Genomic DNA, 7,198 nt, shown 5'->3' with positions numbered 1-7,198 from the left:
TGAGGGGTGCAGTGTGCAGTGAAAGGTCATGTCCATGTTGGTAGGAATGACCTGGGTAGGAAGGGTATAGTGGTCTGGGTTTCAGAATTTAGGGAGCTAGGTGGATGGACCTCAAATGTAGCAATCCCTTGGTTACTGCCAGTGCCATGTCCAAGTGAGAAGAGAACTCTGGGTTTTAGGTATATCAGAGTATGACTGGAACGATGGTGCAGCACGAAGGGCTTCAGATTCCTGGGACATTGGGACTGGTTCTGGTGAAGGCAGCAACTGTACAAGCCGGATGGGCTAACGTGACAGAGCTGGGACTGAATTTCTTACGGGGTGTTTGGGATGGATTGAAAATAACTTGGTGTGTGCTTAGGATCCAAAAAGGAATAGTAGCGGAGAATACCAGGATTCTCAAAATAATGGGAGATACAGTTGGTACTAATTTACAACAACACGTTTATCAGTGGAATTTGGAGAAGAAAGAAAGCCTTAATCTGAGGTACTCTGCATGGACATGAATACTCGGGGTGTGGGGAGTTCCAGATGCAGATTGGTGTGTGGAAACCTGATGCACTGAACCCCAAGAGCTGGCTTAAGGAATAGCAGGACGGGGTGGTAAACATTGCTGGATATATAGAATTCCAAAATGCTAGAAGGGAAGGGAAAGGATGAAGGTAGAAGTACTGGTTTTGATTAGCGTTAGTTAAGGAGTCCAAGAGAAAGAGGATCCATCCAAGGACAAAATTAATTTGGCTGGAGCTACAGAACAAAAAAATGTACAATTACACTGTGAGGTACAGTCTGTTGGCCAGCAATCATTGGAAAGGATGGAGATGGCTATTTGAGAGCGAAAACAATACTACAGATTAGTTACATTGAGAAACATAATTTATTGACTGGGTTACTGTTGGTGGACGGTCATGAGGGGTTAGTGTAACTGGATTACACGGAGGAGAGCTTATAGCAGGAGTATGTGTTCAGCCCAAGACAGCATGTACTGTTGGACCTGGTCCTTGGGAAAGAGGTGGGGAAAGTGGATCCAGTATCAGTACGGGAACATTTTGCGGCACAGTGATCATTTTATTGTAAAGTTCAGGATGATGGTAGAGAATGTTATGCAATGATTGAGAGTGAGAAACATTAGTTGACTCAGAGCAACCTTTAATGGGGAAAGAATGAAGCTGGGAAGGTTTGACTGGAACACCAAGTTGGTCAGAAAAATGGGCTCCCTTCAAAGAGGAGATGGCTTGGGTCCATTTGAGGAATTGTCCCTCAAATGGGAAAGGGAGGATGGTGATGGAGAATAACAATAGAATTGGTATCAGATCGAGAATATGATTGGGGACCAGGAGGAATGCTGAAGGTTCAGAGGAAGATAGTAGAGCGGGGGGACGGGAATTATGGGAAAACTGAGAGCCAAAACCGAGCTGTCCCTGAATCCTCTGCGGGAGCCTCATAGTGAGCTTATAAAAAGATGGAGTAAGGCTGGTTCGAAACTAGAAAGAGGATTTATACCTGGAAAAAGATCTCCGCAAGTAGTTCGGATACACTTAGATCCATTGTCGCGAAATGTTTGACTGAAACATTCAGGAGGAGTTTGGATGATTTTTGATACAAAATAAATGTGTACCAATGTGAGGGAAAGAGGAGATCATTACTCAGCAGAGAGCTCAGTTGAAGAGCTGTTGTAACCACGATCGGCCAAATAACCCCCTTCTGTGTCATAAGGCATCTGTGTCATTCAGTGTGATGTCTTGAGAGTCCTCCAAATCCAAAAAATCCTGTTTTTGTAACCTCGTCGATCCTGTATGATATATTCTAACCTCCATCAGCCAATGTAGCCCTCCTGATCCCTGTAATTCACACAGGCCATATAAACCTTCTTTCTCTGGTGTCTCCTCCAGCCTCGATAATCTTTTCTCTGTAGAAAAACTTATCAAATCTTTACAGCTCTCCCCTTCTCTGCAACTACTATGATCCATAGAAACCTAATCTGTACAATCTCCTCTAATCCAATCAATGTTACTAACTGCCTCCTGCCCTGACAGATTGCAGGATCTCCATAAACTCCAGCCACTACAGTGATCATTATATCTCCAACTTCCTCCAGCACTGACAACCCCGCCCATCTCCTTTCTTTTCTCCAGTCCCTACAATTTTCCGTGTTGTGTAACTGACTCCAATGCCTAACCAGCTGTGTACCATCCTCCAGTCCCGATAATGCTCCCGATTCTGTAACCACCTTTTGCCCCAACACAGCTCACTGTCTCTGCAACCTCCAGATTCCAAATCCATCCTGATCTGTGGACACACCCCAGCCCTCGATCTCTCTGTATGATCTACCAGATGTTAAAACTGAAATAACTCCTCAGAGGCCAGTATCCCGTCACCAAATCACCTTTTGTTTCTACATGCACGACACATGGCAGTGACCCACGTTAGCTCAGAGCCGGCTCCTATAGTGAACAGAGCCCCTGGTGCTCCTGTTTATTTTTTTTTTTGAAACAGGCCCTTCGGCCCAACAAGTCCACACCGACCCGCCGAAGCGTAACCCACCCAGACCCGTTCTCCTACATTTACCCCTTCACCTAAGGCTACGGGCAATTTAGCATGGCCAATTCACCTGACCCGCACATTTTTGGATTGTGGGAGGAAACCGGAGCACCCGGAGGAACCCCACGCAGACACGGGGAGAATGTGCAAACTCCACACAGAGAGTCGCCTGAGGCGGGAATTGAACCCAGGTCTCTGGCGCTGTGAGGCAGCAGTGCTAACCACTGTGCCACCGTGCCACCCCTGCTCCTGTTTATTTATGTCAGCCAGGATTCCCTGATTGAACCAGGTTCACAGTCCCAATCAAGGAACATGTATTAATGAGGTTTACCTGACTGACCCCATTCGAATCACTATAAAAACACTCCACGTATCTGTAACGTTCATTAACACCTACAAATCTCATCGTCTCTGAAAGCTCCTCCAGTGTCTCTGTAAAATTATCCAAGGAAAGTCATGTCCCTTTCAGTAGACCCTCCTGTTATCAATCTCCTGCAGGACCAGTGCAAGCTTTCTTTTCTGTTTTCTGTGAACTCTCGATCTCAACGTCCTCCACCCACAATGTCTCTTACTAATCTCTCACCGCTTTCCAAAAATTTGTTCGTCATTTGTGTGTGATCATCTCCATAAGGGGGAAGAGGATTTTGAAGCAGAGAGCTTCATAGGGCACAAATAGGAGTGTTTGTAAATACCAGTTGGTTTACAGAAGTGGGAAGGGTCATGGAATATGAAGGATGTTCCAGAGACTGGCCGTTTATAGGCACAGTGGACAGAATGTTTATTTCTGGTGCAGAGACAGGGAGAGCTCTGTCATGTGATAAATTGTTCAGGTAATATTTTTATCAGGTTTCAGGGAGGGTTTCTCTCTAAATGCTCTTGTAGCCAGAATATTTATCTGGCTGGTCCAGCTCCATTTTAACTTCAACTAAAACTTAAAACTATTCTTGTCTTTGCAATCTCCTTCCACCTCTAGAACAACCCATATCCCTGTAGTATCTCCCAGCCCTTACACACCTTCCTACCTCTGTAACCGCCTCTGGACCCTACAGTCATCCTGTGCTCTGCGCTTGCTGACATCCCTGAATTCGTTACGACCGATTCAAAAAGGCCAATGAAATGGTAGCTTTAAATAGTACGAACCAGGTCAGGTATCTGTCATTATGGAGATGTGGCTGCAGTGGGACCACGACTCAGAACTGGATGATCAAAGGTTTTCCCATTTGTACAGTAAGGACAAAAAAGTCCAACACAATAAAGTAGCGTCGTTTATAAAGAATGGGAGCAGTATTATTGTGATGCTAATCAATGAACACACTGCTCCTTCCGGCCCTCTCCCCTCATCCCTATGTATTGATCCTGTCAGATATTGGTAACCTTTGAAAGCTTCAGAAAATAGCACAGTATAGAGAAGATCACTGTCTGCATTGGACTAGAAGTTACGTTTTCTAAAAGCCCTAGTTCTGTCTCCTGGAGACTATAGGCCTTCAGGTGCAGATCCAGGCACCTTTGTATAATGGTTTGAGAGTTTCTGCCTGTAATCTGTTTCCATGTGTGACTCCCAGATCCCTATCATAACTCTTGGTGAAATAGCAACTTGCCTCACCACTTCTCTAATATTTCAACCAATTATATTTGTGCCTTTTTTCAATCCGGATGCAACAGTTTCAAGTTCTTTCGAACCGCTTGTCTGTCACTCAATAACTGCTCTTGAGGATGTTTAACTTGTTCTCTGCACATATGGGAAAACAGTTTATGTTGGTCAATCCATTGACTCATAATCGAGAGCCACAGAATTATAATAGTCTGTTGTTATAACATGAAGGAAATCGGTGGAATTTAAAAGTAACCATTATGATTTATTATTAAAAACCCATCTGCTTGACTCAAGTCCTTTTGTGAAGTCAATGTGTGTCATGCTTCCCTAGTCAGGTTTCCCTGTGACGTTGATGATGAACATGTGGGTGTACTGTACCTTGATGAGACTTAAAAGCCAGCAATAGCCACCTGACAGCACCAAGTTTTCGGAAAAATAGATATAATGTAACAACTCGTTTAGCTCATTGTCTCGAGACAAAAATCTATTCAGCCAAACAGTTTAAATTCTATCCGAAAGTACCCACCTCCAATCAAGTTTGAATTTAATATATTGACAATCTTAAAAGCCAATGACACAATCCGACGGTTTGGGGTACAAGACTGTGGAAAATTGAACAGTTCAGAGGAGAACTGCCAAGCTACCAGCAGGTAAAGACTGCCTGAAGAATCGCTCTCCTAAAGGTACTTTTATTGATGAGTAATTAGTGAAGCAGAATTCACAAGAAGAAAAGAAGACAGGAATATGGAGAAGAACCGAAAGCTTCCTGGTTTTGAGATAAGAAGTCTTGTTTTGTAAATCTTAATTAGGAGTCTTATCGGGCTAGTATTGTGGAGGGGGAAGGTCAAAGACAGGTTAGAGGAAGAAGTTGTAAATAGTCGTTCGTTTATTATTCCCTGATAGACTTTAAGAAATAAAGTTGTTAATTTTTACTTTTAATAGATTTTGAATCTAGAATTATCACAGATTACTGCATGGGGTAAATCTATTCTCTGTTGCTGGTTTTAATTAAGCAGGAGAATTTATCCTGCATTGTTACACTACAAGCCCATAGCTATGCGTTTTACTCTTTACTGTCCTGTGGAACAGCTGAACCTGCCACTCAGTTCAAGATCGGCATAACATGCTACCCTGACCAGGGCTGCACATATCCTGTGAGAGAACACCAGAAGTAAAGATAGCTCCCTTCGTTTGTTTCCCGTATTCATACAGCTTACTTCCATTCAGGTAGGTGATCATCCCCTATTTTGGGTGTATTCAATCTCATTGAAATACTCACCGAGAGTGATGCTCATCTCCATAGACATCTCTGGTACTACCTTTATTGATGCTGTCATACAGCTGTAATGAACTTACAAATTCCATGTCAGTCATAGGGCATAGAGAAGGAATGGTGTTTTGTGGCACAGAAAAGAAACCGATGTCTACGTGAGAGAAGGGAATTATTACGATCATCCCTAAAAGTATTGTTGAGGCAGATTTGAGGTACTGTAGATTGACTTTCTCTCACATTTCACCAGACTAATCCCTGGCATGATGTCACCATGAGCAGTGAGTGAAGCTCAGTGAGAGAATAAGAGGTGATTGCATTGAACCTTAAGGGGGATGGACAATCACTCATGATGCTCAAAACAGACACTGTTACGGTGATAAATTCCATGACTTTTTTTCACTTGGGTTACATGATTATCGATAGTTTAAGAGCCTTTAAGAATGATCGATCCAACCACCCCCACTCCCTATTTCAATTGAGACAGAGAGAGAGAGAGGGTGGGGGGTGGGGGACCAGGCTTTTGAATAAAATCTCCCAACATTAATACAGTCCAATTGGTGCGTGATCCTGCAATGAACGTCATGTTATCTATCATCCTGACAGCAGCCGCAATACCTTCATTATAAAAGAGTTAACTCTTCCCTGCAGCTTCTGACCTCCATGGAGAACATCGGTGTGTCTTCTCGGAGATGGAATATGCCTCCTTGAGACTTGACACAAAACAGTCGACTTTCCTCCTCACTGCCAGCAAATCGTGTTAAAGTAGCACACGTTCTACAAACAATGGAACCATGATTAACATCATGGAGTCCTCTATCAGTGCAGTCTCGGTTTCATTGGTTTGTCATGTTGGCATATCACTGACACCCTCCTGTTACTGCATAACTATCTCGTGGGGCTGAATCGCCTCCTCGTTGTCTCATGGATGAGATTAAAGTGTTTGATTGGCCTCTGCCTGTTCTTGTTTAACAGCTCGATGTACTGACCCTTCTCTTCCTGTGGAACACGCAGGAGGATTGAATGGGCTGTCCCTCTTCTTGTGGTCGGGGACAAAATATTCTGAATATTGTGTAATCTTCAGTCATCATCCCAACTTCAGATCTTATGATGGGGAAAGACATTGATGGAACAGCTGAAGGTGTTTGTGCTGAGGAGGCTAACTTGAAAGGATTATTGGCCACCAACCACAAACATCTTTCTTTGTGCTCTGAAAGATCCAGACAAGTGGAAGTTTACACCTGATTCCCATTCAGCTCAAATAAGTAGGTGGTCCCGGTGCCTGTCAACTGTCACCAAAAACAACTTTGAATAAATGCAGACATCTAGACACCACAAACTTCTGGGGAAGGGAATTCCCACTTGAACAGCCCTTTGAAAATTTCTCATTTGTGTTCTAACCAATGTTGGAGGGTCACTGTTTCTCTTTCGAGTCCCACTCCTCCACTGGTTACACCAATCTTAAATGCAACCAGCTCAGAGAGGTGGCCAGTGATATAGGTCTCAGAGTAGGTCAATTTCTAGAAAAATATAAGACACAGAAAATTGAACTCATAACAAATGGTAAAATGATAGAGTGACCCAAACGTTATTCTGCTTTGAAATTATTCTTCTCAGACAAGCTACTGGTAGTTGGATTTCTTTCTGGAACAGTTGGATTTGGCTGAATTCCCTTTGTTTCAGGAAGTGGAGAGATTCCATTGAATCCTTACCAGGAATCCTTCTCAAGTGGTACAGATAATTCAGGGATTTTCTGGTCTCACACTTTGCTATCGGGCGGAACAAAGTAAGAG

The sequence above is a fragment of the Chiloscyllium plagiosum genome, unplaced genomic scaffold (assembly GCF_037043375.1).
Source record: "Chiloscyllium plagiosum isolate Xiang-an unplaced genomic scaffold, Cpla_swu_hap1 HiC_scaffold_46, whole genome shotgun sequence".
Taxonomy (NCBI): domain Eukaryota; kingdom Metazoa; phylum Chordata; class Chondrichthyes; order Orectolobiformes; family Hemiscylliidae; genus Chiloscyllium; species Chiloscyllium plagiosum.
Note: the sequence above shows the minus strand (reverse complement) of the source record.